At 41.8% G+C, this 15969-nt stretch overlaps 1 protein-coding gene across 5 annotated transcripts in view; it reads right to left on the bottom strand.

Annotated features, from left to right (window-relative positions):
- The window catches only part of CCDC68 (coiled-coil domain containing 68), a 95399-nt gene that overhangs the window by 54984 nt on the left and 24446 nt on the right, over positions 1-15969 (bottom strand). For 2 of the 5 annotated variants that reach the window (XM_032309928.1, XM_032309929.1), the window contains exon 1: positions 5187-5434. The exons of 1 other annotated variant lie outside the window; for it this stretch is intronic. The gene's annotated coding sequence lies outside the window, so the exon portion shown is untranslated. Of the gene's footprint in view, positions 1-2059; positions 2420-5186; positions 5435-15969 lie in introns of those variants that run through there. 2 more of the 5 variants (XM_032309930.1, XM_032309931.1) reach the window with 2 other exon arrangements.

The following is a 15969-nucleotide window of genomic DNA, read 5'->3' as shown; positions in this document are numbered from 1 at the left end:
AGAACCATTGTTGCCGGCCAGAAGAGCCAGTGGAGCCTGACATTCAATAGGGTGACAGAGGAGGCCCAGGGAAATCTTCAACATCTTAAGAAAGTTCACTACACTTATTATTGACTAACATGGAAAAGTAGGAGGAAATCTATAGAAGTATATAGGAAGTAAATAGTATTTGCTATGATGAGATTTACGTTGAATTCATGAACCTAGAGCTCCTCATGTCATCTACACATCCTCTTGTTTTCTAGATGCATAACATGTTTCCACTCTTCACCGCGGCCCATGTGCAGGGAGACAACTGGGTCAGTGACTCCAAAGTCTGTCCAGGATGGCCGCCTTCCTGTCCAGCAGACAGGAAGATGTCATACTGATGTGGACCCACAGGGCAGCGTCCTCCCAAGATGTGAGATCTGGGAGCTCACAGAAAGATACCACGGTGAGCACGGCTTCTGGCTCTGGGTAAAACCGAGCTCCTCATGACAGATCATGTGGTCATGAGTGATGAAGGAGTGAGCTCATCAAAATAATTCTAAGACTCTCACACCTCAGTGCTGATCCAGCCTTTCTCCTGTGAACAGACACAACACGGGGGCCATATGTCCACGCCAACTTCAGAGCATATAAAAGTGGGAATGATGGAGACAGATTCCTGTCAATGGTATATGACTCTTAAGAGACATCTGAAATGACAGTCCGTGGAAGTCTAGAAAAATGTACCTGTTCTAGAGATTTTTAAATCCTAACCAGGTTAAAAAACAAAACAAAACAAAACAAAAAGACATTCGCCATAGAGACTGATTAATTCATCCAATCACAGACCATCAAAAGCACAATGTTCCCACCCAGGATTTCAGCAAGTTGTTCTGATATTTCAAGCAGAAAAAAAACTGAGTTCCAAATGAGCACATTCAGCTTTGGAAAACTACACTATTTAATCTAGACTATCTTGTTTTCAAATTTTAGAATTTTAAAAATAAAATCCTTCGCATTCTAAGTTGTCAATAAAACAGACCTTCAAGTTATATTAATGCTCTTTTTTTCCCCAGCAGGAAAGTGTAATTTCTAGCAGTAACTTGCAGGCGTGAAGAGACATATTGTCTTCTCTTTAGTTTCACGGAATTTGCCAACTTTTTCTCGAAGGGTTTCTACTCAACCAGAGAAATCCTTCTAAGAGGATCTTTAAGCATAAGTTGCCAAGCGTAAACTCCTAAGAATGCATTGACTGTCGTAGTTGGCACAAAGCCGGGTGAGCAGCAAGGGAACAATTCTAACGGAACTGTTGCTCAAGGTTCCTGATTCCTAAGGAGTTCAAAGGTCAATGTTCTTGCAAAGTTAGAAAGTTCCAATTTGGTTTATTCTCTGGCCGAAACACAGAAAAACACCACCACTTAATAGGAACCTGGAGTAATTTACAATTTTGCTCTAGCTCCTTAAAAAGGTCCTAGAGAAAAACGAAGTGGCATTTTTTTTTTCTGTTTCAGATTTTCACTCATCTAAGAACTCAACCTAGTGCCTGATTTTGTAAATAAACAGTTGTATCTGTTTCATTTTTTTAAAGCAGTCATAGAAATCATAGACTAATAAAACTAAAAGCACATAAATTCACATGCACTCCCTTCAACTTTTTAAGGCTTAGGGCTATACATGCCTTGCGCTTTAGTTAAGTGTGCCACTTAAATATGTTATTAGGAAGCACTCAGATTTTTGAGAGTACTTCAATCCTCACTGTTAGGTCAAACAATCATCAAAATTCACCCACTCTAAACGCATTATTTGTGAAGAAAATATACCAAAGGAGATACGAATTCTCTTTGCAAACAAGAATGTCAAGAGCAAAACATCTTCTAAGTCCAACCTAGAATCCCAAATGATTGATGATTTTTGCTACTTGCACAGGGTTAACTATTTACTATGTTCGTGGGAGTATCACAGAAAGATCATGGAAAATAGCAGTAATCCATATCGGGAATATAGTTTTCACAAATATAAATAAGAGGTTGGCTCCTATCAATTACTTTTGAATTATGCTACCATGGAAGCCGGACCAAAGTATCTGTCTTACCACTTAAATGTAAATGCAGAAATATCCACCAGCTGGTGAACAAAATGTGGACCAGCCATAGAATGGAATGCATAGTAGTTAGCAAAAAAAGGAGCCAGCTACTGATCCATGCATGTTATACCCTGAATGAACTCAAAACCATTGTTCTAGGCTAGGCGAAGGGAGCCAGATGCAAAAGACCATCTATTGTCTGATCCCGTTTGTGTGCAATGTCCAGAAAGTCAAATCTAAAAAGAGAGAGGAAAGTAGATTAGCGTTTGTCTAGGGGTAACAAATAGGAAAGTGGGGTCTTTTGGGGATGCTGAGAATGCTTTAAAACTGAATTGTGGTGATGGCTGTTCAATTCCAGAAACCTACTAAAAATCATTGAATCGTCCATTTGGATATATTTTGTGGTATGTAAATTATACCTCCAAAAAAAAGCTTTTTTTTTTTTTTCAAAGATTTTAATTCTTTGACAGAAAGAGAGAAACACAACGAGAGAGGGAACACAGGCAGGGGAGTGGGAGTGGGAGAAGCAGGAAGGCTTCCCGCTGAGCAGGGAGCCTGAAGAGGAGCTCAATCCCAGGACTCTGGGATCATGACCTGGGCTGAAACCAGTCGCTAAACCAACTGAGCCACCCAGGTGCCCCAGAAAAGCTGGTTTTTGAAAACAGCAACAATGGCAACAACAAGAACAATAAGCAAGAATGCTTTGGACAAAGTAAATCTTTTTCTCTGCGGTAAAATAAAATTGTAGTCATATTTTCCTAATTTACGGGAAAAAAAATGTGATGGGTAAAATTTTCTCAATTTGAAGTTTTTCACTCTCTGATTTATATACTAAATTATTGGCACCCACTACTACAATTTAGTTTTTATTAAATTTGCATGAAATTGATATTTAGGCCTCACATCTCCATTCCTCATGATATTTAACCCGCAACACGTGATTCCTAAATTCTTCCCCAATCCGAGCAAAAAAGAAAGACACAGACCTGAATAATATGTAAGTTCCTTTACAATTTTAGAGCTGACTATTTAAAATGGTGAAAGAGAGTATGTAATTTGAAGATAATCTAGTTCCAATCACTGTCAAAACTGATAGATGATTATTGATGTGGTTCTTATCTATGATCTGAAGGTGTCCTGGAGGTGTCCAGCATTGTGCAAATTCCAGGAGGACAGGAATGTGACTTATTTACACAAAGCTGTATCCACCCCACCCTCCCAGTCTGAACTCAGAACAAAGTGCCCTAACCAACAGGTACTCAGCACGCGTGTGAATAGGGTCCACAAATCCGCGTGGGCACCAAATATTTTCTAAAACTCAGTGTGCACACACTCATGCATTTGCTTTCCAAACCCATGTAGCTGGCTGTTTTCACGCTTAGTAAAATGCAAATTCACCTAAACATGTTATTAAGTTGATAGTAACACTTTGCCATTATGAATTTATTTTCTATTCATAAATGGCCTATAATTCTGATATAAATATCTCAGTTCAAAACATTTGAAACCAGGACTTTGAAAGGCTTTTAGATTCTGTTCATAACTTTTAGTTCTTTCATTTTTCAGTCTTGATCCCAAATGAATAAATATACGCTTAATTTTTCAGCTTCAGCTAGAATTTGGGAGACACCTAAGCCCACTCGCTGTCCAGCACATTGTAAATCAGTCAGCGAGCAAATAACATGCCTGTTCTTAATTCACGAAATCATATAGGTGAATGATAAAACAGAAATAGTGTCTGTATTTATTTCAAAAGTGTTTTTCATTAGTGCCTGTTTAGTTACCGAATTTATTTAGCAAATCACAAAGATCGGAACCTTAAGAAATTTGCAGGAAGTGTAAGCTGTTTTCATTCTTTCTGTAAGTAGCTGAGGAGCCCCTAGGGTATATACCCTGCCTTAGGCACAAATTGCTCTGTGTCAGGGACCTTTGCTCTAAAACTCTCAGTGCTGGGGGGAGAGGGAAAGGGACAGGCCAGTAACAGGAAACAAAGCACCAACTGTGTCCGCCAGGGTACCTGAGACTCTGGCTCAGATCATATTTCTGAAAAACCAGACTTCTGCAGAACTGAATATTTAATATCATTAGGTAAAATCAAAAGGGCAGATTATCTTTTCCTTCCTGCAAATGCAGAATAACTCCCTTTGATATTTCATCTAGTCTATATATACCGAGACAAGAAGAAAGTTATGATTCCTAAAATAAAACAACTAGAGTATAATGGAAGACAGACCCAGCTCAGTTACGTTTGGGGCTTCTTGCTTCTTCTGATCCTTATTTTATATATATAATATATACTTATATATATTTATATATGTTTATTTAAATAAAATATTTTAATATATTTGTATATCTATATATTATATCTTTTATATACACAGTGCATTTATCTATTATATATCATATATAATGTGTATTCATCGATATCTTTATATACTTTACATATATATATATTCCCCATCTTTGAAAAAAGGTGAAAAATTTACAGCCACGTCTTCACTCAGTCTAACAACTATCCTTGCACTGTCCTGTACTATATTCTTCAGTAAGATAATAAGGCTTCTTTGCACACCTGCCAAGAGCTCTGTAACTTCCCGCTCTAAAATCCCAAGGCAGTAAGTAGAAAACTGTCAGCCAGCGGGCTGTTCTCCTTTTGCGACGTGCACCTGCCGCTGCAGACGCCAGCAGGAGGGAAGGAAGGAAGAAAGGTGAAGACAACCACCTTTATTCATTCATTTGGGGTCTTAAAAATGAGGGCCCAGGGACCTGTCAGAGCGGCCACAAGGTGACATCAAGTCTGCCGGTCCTCTCACTCTCGGGGACCCTTGGCAAAGGGACTGCAAAACAGTCCCCTAAATAAATAACCAGATGTGCTGCGGCCCAAAGGAAGGTTGTTCTTTCTCGGGGAAAGGCAACTGTTTCTCTAGCGAGAGGAGCGCAGACTTCCCGCCCGGGGAATCGGAAACTTCCCGCCCCGAGCGGAGAGAGGAATCCAGGGAGGAACCCCCTCCCCACCGAGAGTCTGTTTCTGCCGTCGGGGCGCCGCGCTGGGGGAACCCGCTCCGAGGGCCCCGACGCCCCCTCATCCGGGGGGGCTGAGCTCGCGGGTCGCCGCGGGTCGCCGGGGCTCGCCTACCTTGGAGCTCGCTGAGCGAGGGTGGGGTCCCGGCCTCGCTCTCCCGCCTCCCGCCCCGGGTCGGCTCCGTCGGGCGTGGGTGGCTCCGCCGCCGTCACATTGGGCTCCGCCCCCCAGGGTGCGCCCGGGGCAGAGTCCGGCGCCTGGACGACTCCGGGGAGGAGCCCGCGCTCCCGCGGGGACGCACTCGCCCTGCTCCACGCACCCCGGGGTGCGCTCCCTGCGCCCCCGCCCCCGTCCCGAACGCTGCGCTCCCGTCGGTGGCAGCTGTTGCTGATTTTGAAGAAGGTTCTGTTTGCGCCCTCAGTTCATGAACTTTTGTCTTTGTCGTTTATAATAAAACTTTTTCTTTTGGAGTAATTTTAGGTCTGAGGAAAAGTTGCAGAGATAGTACAGAGTTCCCTAAACCCTTCAGCCAGCGTCCCCTTAATATTCACGTCCCACTTCTCCGTACGTGTGCATGTATACGTGTGCATAGTTCATGTGTCAAAATCAAGAAATTAACACTGGGCCCCTGCTATCAACTAAATTCAACCTTTTACAAATTTCACTAGTTTTCCGCTAAATATCTTTGTGTACCAGGATCCCATCCAGGGTTCCACGCTGCATACTGCCATGTCTCTTTACTCTTTTCTGGTCTGTAACAGTTTCTCAATCGTTTCTTAATCTTGATCGTTTTAAAGAATTCTGTTAAGCTATCTTGTGGATATCTCTCATTTTGGTTTTGTCTGTTGCTTTCCTCACGACGAGACTATGGTTATGGGTTTGGTGGAGGAAGACCATGATGGGAAAGTGCCTTTCTCATCACAGCATCCTATCAGGGTCCATGAGAGCAACAGGACTTAACTGCTGGTGATATTAATCTTTAACACCTGGTTAAAGTACTATCTGCCAGCTTTCTCCACTGCACAGTCACTGGTTTTCTTTTTTCCATATTCTTTTCTTTGGATAGGAGTCACTAAGTTCAACTCACCTCAAGAAGGGAGAGTGGAATGAAAGTCCACCAGGGTGTGGGAGGGAGTATCTGCATATATTATCGGAATTTTTCTGTAAAGAGGATTTATTCCTCTTCTCCCATTTATTTATCTATTTGATCATTTATTACATCAGCATGGATTCATATATATTCATTTTATACTTTGAGCTATAATTCAATACCACGTTATGTATGATATTGTTCAGATTGTTCTAGCTGGGAACAAAGAGCTCCTGGGAGCTCTTTCGGGTTGGGTCCTGTGTCCCTTTGAAAGTTCATGAACATATAGGGGCTGCGGATAAGAACCTCACTAATTATTGGCTCCACCTTCTCACATTTAACAGATACAGAAAACTGAAACCCCAGCCCCCTAATATCTGAGGACTATTCTGAATCTTCCTGGGAATCCTATGATTACTGCGTTTCCAGCCCCATTTAAAAAATAAAAAAAGGAAAGAAACAAAGAAATATTTTGTCTCTTCGTTTGTTTTCCTAACAGATGAGCTCGTAGATTGAGACCCAACTGGAGAAGTGAAAGTTGATGTTTCTTTAGAAAAATTTTGGTTAACTAATCCTTGTGGGTCTATTAATAGATAAATGTGTATTTATAGACAAATCACGTTCCAAAGTTAGCCATGGGTGTTTATAATGACATTAAACATTGAAGAAATCCAGCTTTGTTATTTGTTATTCATTGAAGAAATCCTTTGTTATGTGGGTTTCGATTGCTTGTGTTTGCATAAGCATAACATGGTCCCCTAAACACTACATTTCCTCCTTCTGAGCTGGAATCTGGGATACTGCCTTGCATTCGGTGACCCTCACCTCTCTCTCTGGCCTTAACCTTTCTCAGAGAGGGAAACCTACTCCATTAGTCCCAGTTTTGCCAGGTAAACACAGGATGGATAGCCCAGTGAGTAATCCAGGACCACGGAGTGAAGAGATTTTCTACTCTTTAAACATTTTTGACAAAGTTACTAAAAGTAGTAATACTTAAGTGCTTTTCCATTTTGAAAAACTAAACATTTTCCATTTTGTATTTAAGTCCCACCATATCCCAGAGAAACTGAGAAGATCAGAGGTGAAGGTGAGATTTCTGTGCATTTTCCTGGAGGTAGAGAGGACTTTAATGGAAACTGATCATTCTGGTCAGTATCAAGTACTGACTGTATTTCATAGTCCTGTAAAAGTACTGTTAACGCAATAATTTTAATAACTTTCTGGGGGGGGGAGAGCAGGGACCCACTCAGAATTAGGGAGAATACGGAAATATAAAAAACAACCTGCATAGTGCTGCTTAGGAAAATCCATAAACCATCCTTAAATTTAAAACTCCAGGGGGATGTCTCAGAGGATGAAAATAGAGGAACGGTAGATCAATATTTATGGATTTCTCTTATATCTGTAGCATTTGATTGCTATTTTTATGTCAGAAAAATACACAAATCATTTTAAATACCATATATTCTAAAGCCGCTTTTCTTCACATTTTACTTATGGTTATCCACATTTCAAAAAAAGTATTGGTATTTTAGTATTATGTATTTTTTGGAATGGCTTGGGTTGTAGGGACTAGAGCACCTTAAAGCCCCCTCAGCACCCTCCCTGAATAAATACTCTGACCCTGTGTCTGGGGTTCACTAAAAAGGAAGGATTGGGGGGGGGGGCGGGCCAGGGAACAAAGTAGCAGGTGCGGTCTGCCCCTTAGAGCACACTATAGATTGTTGTCCTGGCTAAAAGTGGATCCGACCGTAAATCAGGTGCCCACATTCAGAGCCTCTGCCTTGTGGCATTCAGACCGGGGCTCATATCTGAAATCACTGTTCTTTATTTCTGTTTGGGGGTTATTTGTTAAATTGCATATAATATGGGATTTTTTGTAATGTGTATTTTTAAATGCAAATCCTACCATGTCATTTCAGCTCTTCCCCCTCCCCCAATACACACATCCACACCCCCCACATCCACACCCCACCACCACTACCATTCATTAAAACCCCCTCATGATTTTGGGTTTAAAGCCTAAACCACCATCCCACCCCCCCCCCCAGCCCCCAGCAGAGAAGTCGCCCACCTCCATCCCCCCTGCTTCCTCTCTTGCCCGATCCCTACATTGTCTGCCAGTCCGGTGAAATGGCTTGTACTGTTCCACACCTTCTCTTGTTTCTCACTTTATATTCCATTTTGCCTTAGTTCCCCACTCAAGCACACCCTCACCCACCCCCACCCCCCCATAAACGAGAATGTCTTTTCCCCTCTTCTTCACCTGGAAATTCCTGCTCACTTTCCCTGGTATGTGCCGGGAAACCGTCCCTTGAGATCCCCCACTGACACTGAGCAGCTCACTTAGGTCTTCCCTCAAAATGCTCCATATATTGCGTTTGTTAGATTGTTTTAGTTTCCCATGGCTGCGGTAACAAATCACCGTGAACTTGGTTGCTTTAAAAAAAACCCACATGTTTATTATCCTACAATTCTGTGGGCTAGAAATCTGATATGGTGCTCACTAAACTAAAATCAATACATCAGGGGCGCCTGGGTGGCTCAGTGGGTTAAGCCTCTGCCTTCGGCTCAGGTCATGGTCTCAGGGTCCTGGGATCGAGTCCTGCATCGGGCTCTCTGCTCAGCAGGGAGCCTGCTTTCCCCCACCCCCTGCCTGCCTCTCTGTCTACTTGTGGTCTCTGTCTGTCAAATAAATAAATAAAATCTTAAAAAAAAAATAAAATCAGTACATCAGGAGGCTGTGTTGCTGTGAATCTGTTCTCTTACCTTCTGCATCCTTTCTAGAGGCTGCCTGCATTTCTTGGTTCTTGGCCCCTTTCTCTGTCTTCAAAACCAGCAACTTAGTCTCTCTCTGACTCTGACTCTTCCTGTTTCACTGGCAAAAACTCTTGGGATTACACTGCACGCACCTGGATAATCTCCTCTATTGTAAGATTCTTATCTTAATCCCATCTGCAAAATGTGTTGTGCCTTGGAAGATTACATATGCACAGGTCCCAGAGACTAGGGCCTGGACCTCATGGAGGGGCCATTACTCTGCTTGCCACCGCTGTGCTGATAAATCACTTTATGACTTAAACGTTGAATTTTGTTATTAAATATTACATCTTTTATGCCACAAAATCAAGAAGGCATGGCACCATTCTCGAGGCATGCTCCCATTCCTTTTTAGTGATGCCTCTGTCTGCCTTTCCCTTCTTCTCTCTCCCCTTCCCATGGCACCCCACTACCCCCACTGGAAGGAGTACCGGAAGTCAGTGCCCCAGAGAACTCCTCAAGAGGTAGTAGGATTTGGGAGGACCAGGACCTTGAGGAGGCTAGCTACTATTAGGGAAAGGTCATCTAATAAAACCTTAGTTGTGAGACCCTTCAGATCTATATGGGTGAGCCATAGGCTTGGGGGATGATTGCTACCATATATCTTGGGGGTTAGAGAAAAAGGAAGTTTCCAAAGGAGTTTTTATATGTTAAAGTAGATTTACAGGATCCTGGGGGTTGGGTTAAGATTGCCTTTTGCCCTTAGCAAAGTATTAATATCAAGACAGCTGAGCTCCTAGAGGAATGTCACTTTGCCTGTTTCAAGGACTTGTCAGTGGCCTATGGGTAGTAAGCAAATTAAATTTTTCTTTTGCCTTTGTTTCCCACATCAGTACCATGTTCCGTGGAAGAGCATAGGAGCCTTTTGAGCTCAGGCACGGGCAAAGGCACAAAGAAAGCAAAAGTTCAGGCAGGTTTGTGAGCTATCAAGAAGACCAGTCCAGCGGGACCCGAAGAGATTCATAGGAGACAAAACAGAGAGATGGGAGCAAATCACGTGTAAAATACAGAAGGTTCAGGTTAATAATTTATTTTTCTTGTTCCTCTCTTTTAAGAAAAGAAGGAAAAATCATGGCGGCAAATGAAACCCGGATTATTGTTCTGAGTTCATCAGTAAAGCGCTTAACAAATATTTATGAACAATAAATGAGTGTCTGCTTGTATATACACATCTGTCTAAACAGGTAGATCTTTTTCTAAGACTCCTTTCACATAATGGACACAGAAACCATAACATAAGCAAGGGTAATGTTCAAAATATGTGCCTACTGATTGAGGCGTGGCACCGACCGACCAGTCAGAAAAGCTACTGCTTATAATGGACTCGTGTGGACGAACCTATGTGACCAGTTGAAACAGACCTTTTTCAAAACTATTATGCTATCTTAGCATAACTAGATGTTCTTTCGCTTTCTTTTAAAAATTCCCTTTGAAAGCACACAGTTGGCTATATTCCTTTGGAACTAATCAATTTTGATTGTTACATCCTCTCTTTCTGTGATAAGCTGGTTTGCACTGCGTTAGCAATAGCTAGAGTAATAAGTGTCCTTTCCTTCTGTATTATAAGGATGAGAAAAACATCCAGGTCTCTAGCAAAGACAGCTAGCCTTCATTACATATTTTCATTCCCTGAGATGATCATCTAGGTCCCTGTTTGAGAGTCTAATACAAGAAGCAATGGACAGGTTGCTTCTGGTAATCACCTGGGTTGCAGATGGCTGATATATCTTTTTCATATTCTTAAATGCTCCCTCAATGGGTTTGAATAACTCATCCAGGAGTTAAAAGAGCAGGAAACACTAAACCTTCTCCAACTACAGGCAATATACTCAGGACATCCTCCTGACCAGCAAAATTGTGGCAACAGTAAAAAGATGCATATCCAAGATGAATGCCCTGCGGTCTAACATTGTTTATTTTTGGCCCAAATCTGGGGGGACTAAAAAGAGAAAAGCAGCCCCTGTCAGCAGAAGATAGCATGCTACTGCTAGCTGGCTTGGTACCACCAGGAGATGGCTGGCACTCAGGTCAGGGGAAATGTAACAAGACTACTACAGGAGTCTTGGGAGTCAGGGTCCTGGGATCGAGCCCCACATCGGGCTCTCCACTCAGTGCAGAGTCTGCTTCTCCCTCCCACTCTACTTCTGTGCTTTTTCTCTCTCTCTCTCACTCAAATAAAAAAATAAAAACTTTAAAAAATAATTTTACTTGGAAGAAAAAAGAGTTATTACCTCCAATTGCTCTTTTCTTTCTTTCTTTTTTTTTTTAAATTTAAAGACTTTATTTATTTATTTGACAGACAGAGACCACAAGTAGGCAGAGGAAGGGAAGCAGGCTCCCTTCCTGCTGAGCAGAGAGCCTCCATGTGGGGCTGGATGCGGGGCTTGATTAGGAGCTGGATTAGGGGCTTGATCCCAGGACCCTGGGATCATAACCTGAGCTGAGGCTTCAACCCACTGAGTCACCCAGGCGCCCCACTCTTTTCTTTCTTAAACAGACTCCTGATGCCGAACTCCCTTACCAACTTTTAGTCTTTGCTCAGATGCCACCTTCTTGGTGACATTTTCCTGGCCACCTGGTATAACCACGCAGGCCTTTTTCCAGTGCACCCTGATTTAATTTCCTTTTTTATTTTTACGAGACACTTCCTACCCGCTAACACACTGGGGATTCGTTGGGGTGTTTTATTTGATGCTTCGTTTCTGCCTCTTTTTTTTTTTTTTTTTTTTTTTGGTTCATAGGTTAATTTTTTTTTAAGATTTTATTTATTTATTTGACAGAGAGAGATCACAAGTAGGCAGAGAGGCAGGCAGAGGGAGAGAGGAAGCAGGCTCCCTGCTGAGCAGAGAGCCCAATGTGGGGCTCAATCCCAGGACCCTTGAGATCATGACCTGAGCCGAAGGCAGAGGTTTAACCCACTGAACCACCCAGGTGCCCCCACAGGTTAATCTTAAGCAATATCTGGCAGATCAGATGTACTCAATGATATTTGTTGAATAAACTAATTTATGAAATTGGGTTAATAGAAGAAAGAGGGAGTTTCAGAGAATTGAGTGTTTTATTTTCAAACTTTTACAACTAATGTGCCTGTTAGCTACCCTAACCCTAACCCTAGGTTAGATAGTTGAATATACAAATCTAGAATTCAAGACTGTGTTTCCATAAATACAGAAAATGAGCATATATGAATTATTAAAGGCACAGGAAAGATCTAGAACTGAACAAAGTATCAAGGGAATGAGTCTCGAGAAGAAACATTGAGACGACAGAGCCAGAGGAGTTTGTAGCAAAGATTGAGACGAAACTGCTCAGCTGGGAGAAAAGCTGGATTTACATAGTTTTGAAGAGCCAGTTTTTTTGGTACATTTCATGACACGGTGACAATGAGAGTATTCAATTGAAAGTCAGCTTGACCTATTAAGCACTATGACTAAGCTTTAACCATTTAAAGCTTACGTGTGTTTTCATTATGTTGAACAGTGAAATAAGAATAATCATCTCTCTGGTACCTCATCTCCTGTCCTGCAGCACTGAGTCTCCCTTGGCTTTTGGTTCCTTAGCACGTCCACACTTGACTCCTAAGGAGACACTGCACCCTTAAGACTTTAAAGAGACTCTTGAAGGAGTGATAGTTACTTAAAAACTGAGCTGAACCAAACAACTACTACATTACTTTGGGGAGAAGTTTTTCGCAACCTGAAATCAAATACAGTTCTCACAGATGTCGAGTTCCAGCGCCATGGGTTTGCGGTGTGTTTCCGTTGTTCTGTGAGTCCTGGGTTGTGTTGTCTTGTCACTGTTTCCCATGGGCCTCTCTGGCCCTTTCAGAGCAGAGTCATTGCCCTTCTGCTCACCTCACTCAGCCTTACTAGTGTCCCTCAAGCTGGCGCCCGTTCTTGGTGTAGCAGAAAGAGAAACAAGACACTACCAAGACTTCCCTGGGCTTCTGGCCTTGTAGCTATTTCTTGCCCCCCGCCTCCAGGAATGTCTTCAAGTCCCTTTTCCATGAGGCACACCCCCCACCCCTTGTCTCATCTCCCTCTGCATCTCTGTGCTATACAGCTGGTCAACGCCACAGACACCACTGCCTTCCTCAGGAAAGTGAGCCTCTTCTTTTGTTGTCCTGAGCCCAGACTTTGGATGGTCCCTGAGACCGCCATGTAGCTCAGTCTTCACCTTGAACTTCTTGGTGGGCATATCTCTTTCCCAGACACGAGGGACAACCCCAGCCGTTCTAGTTTCCAGCCTCTGGTTCTCCTCAGACCCTCCCAGTAAACTACTTTTCCAGGCTGAAAACAACGCCCCATTCTTGGTTTCTTTGCAGAATGGAGGTTACTGTTAAGTCACATGCCAAGGGAATGAACTCCTTTTTGTGGAGTCCCTACGATTCACTCCAGTACTTAAGAAAATACTTCTCAGGCTCTGACAATGGTGAAATGATTTAAATGGGCATTGAGCATGACATTCAGGTCATTCCGACTAAAAGCAAGGCAGGAGAAAAGATACTTTTCCACAGTTTCTATATTCAGCTTTGCCTTCAACAATGTAGTTTAACATCCTTATGAGTACAGTAATAGAAATATGCTTTTGGGGGCGCCTGGGTGGCTCAGTGGGTTAAAGCCTCTGCCTTCAGCTCGGATCATGATCTCAGGGTCCTGGGATCGAGCCCCATGTCAGGCTCTCTGCTTAGCGGGGAGCCTGCTTCCCTTCCTCTCTCTGCCTGCCTCTCTGTCTACTTGTGATCTCTGTCAAATAAATAAATTAAAAAATTTAAAAAAAAGAAATATGCTTTTGAAATTGAAACAAGAATAAAAGAATGTATTTATTTATATTTCACCTTCTTCCAAAAATAGCTTCGGGTAGGATATCATAAATATTCCCAATTACTCTAATAGTTGGGAGCATATGATATTAACTAAGAACTGAGAATTTAAAGTGAGCTAAATATCTGAGTGAAATTAACTGAGAGAAGGGGCTCCAAATATTCAAATATTGATTTTCACTGCAAAGAAATACTGTTTCTAGCCTTACAAAATTAATTAAGCTCTGTGTTAATTAATCACTACGCCTCTATAATGAGAGGCTGCCAATCACCCTGTCAGATTGTTTACAGCTGAAATCCTAGCCGAAAATTCATCTAGTTAATGATCTAAGTTAAATTTAACCCATGTCTCAGGACCTCAAACATAATTCCAGATCACAGCAGTGATCATGGTTTTAGAATGACTTACTTGCCTCTTTGTTTCTCTACTAACTTGTAAGCAAGTTTCAGATTCCACAAAGCCTCAGGCCTACAGTGGAGACTTATCTGAACCTTCCTTGGCTATGAACATAGAAATAAAATACAATCTGTACATAGTTTTTCAGTCTCATGGAGTAATGCATCTGATCATTTCTTTTTGATTTTTAAAAGTAAAAACACTAAACTGTTTGACACATTTATATCAATACTTTTCAAATAAGAGATAAATATACCACCCACCTGTGAAAAAATATAAATGAGGGTTTCAATTATACCCTGTTTATTTTTTACCCAAGAACTTAAGACTTTTGGCCCATTACTTTGTGGTGATTTTTCTTTGCTTTTACTTGGGTTATTTATATGAAGCCAATTTCTTTGAAAATGAAAGCGATGGGATTCAAGCTATTCTAGAAAAATGCTAGTCTCACCAACACCTGTGATTTTAAAAGTAGATTGACTAAACAAGACCTCGATAGGGCTTCTTGGTCTGAGACTTTCGTGAAGTCTCCCGTGTGAAGGAAAAAAACCGGTCCAAGCCCAAGGTTCAGTGAACTCGTGCAACATTTCAGCCACTTCACGTTACATTGGACGGGCGACAAGGTTGCTGTAAGCCTGGCTCTTTATTTTTGACATTGAGATTTCCATTCATGTGGTTTCCCCTTGAACAAGGGCTCAGGAGAAAGAAGAGGAAGGGCAAGGCTAGGAAATCAGGAAAAGGAAAACTCACAGGGTACAGTTGGCCTGAGAACTAGCCCCAGCCTGTGGTTAGAGAAGAGTGAAGTGCTTGCACCTGTTGATCACTCCTAGGTTGGACCCTGTCCTCAAGCTCAGGGTCAGCCAATAGCTCCAAACAGTGCTGTCCAATAGGGCAGCCACTAGCCACATGTATCTACCAAGCATCTGGGTTGTGGCCAGCCTGACTGTAATGTAACAGAAGCATAAAATACACACCGGATTTCAAAGACTTAGTGTGAAAAAAAAAAAAATCCTGTAAATGGTCTCATTGATTAATTGTAATGATTATAGATTAAAATAATGCAATTTGGGCAAGTTGAATTAAATCTATTATGAAAATGTATTCGCCTGTTTCTTTAAGTCTTTTTCTGTAACTCAAAAAATTCTGTAAGTTATGTCTGTGGCTCACATCGCATTCTTGGGAGAGCTTTGGTTTAGAGCCATATTCTTAAATAGAGATATGCCAACCTTCTAACTGCCCCTGGAGGAAAGGGTATACAGTGGGGTCCTGTAGATACCTGAAACTCATTATGTCCAGTGAGGAACTTATTTTCCTGCCCATGCACCTGGTCTTCCTACAATTCCCACCTCCGTTATAAGGTTTATTTTCATGTTCACTATTGCTGATGAAGATAGCCATAGTCTCTACTCAGAAGTTTGCTTTCAATCACTGATTTGTGCATATTTAAAGCGCACATTCAGACAAATCTAATGGTAGACAATGGTTCCAAATGTGGTTCCCAGATCAAAGGTTTCATCCAGAAACTTATAAGAAATACGAATTCTTGTGCCTCATACCAGCTCCGCTGAATCAGAAATTAAATTTTGAGCATTGTGGCCTAGGACTTTGTGTTGATGAATCCCTCCAAGTGAGTCTAATGTTTGAAAACCACTCACTGCTCTGGACTAACATTAAAGTGGGGCTGCCAGATAAAATCTAGGATGCACAGTGAAATTAGAATTTCAGATCAACAGCAAGGAATTTTTTCATATAAGTATGTCTCATGCAA

This window comes from Mustela erminea, chromosome 13 (genome assembly GCF_009829155.1).
Source record: "Mustela erminea isolate mMusErm1 chromosome 13, mMusErm1.Pri, whole genome shotgun sequence".
Taxonomy (NCBI): domain Eukaryota; kingdom Metazoa; phylum Chordata; class Mammalia; order Carnivora; family Mustelidae; genus Mustela; species Mustela erminea.
This window is presented reverse-complemented; position numbering and strand designations above follow the sequence as displayed.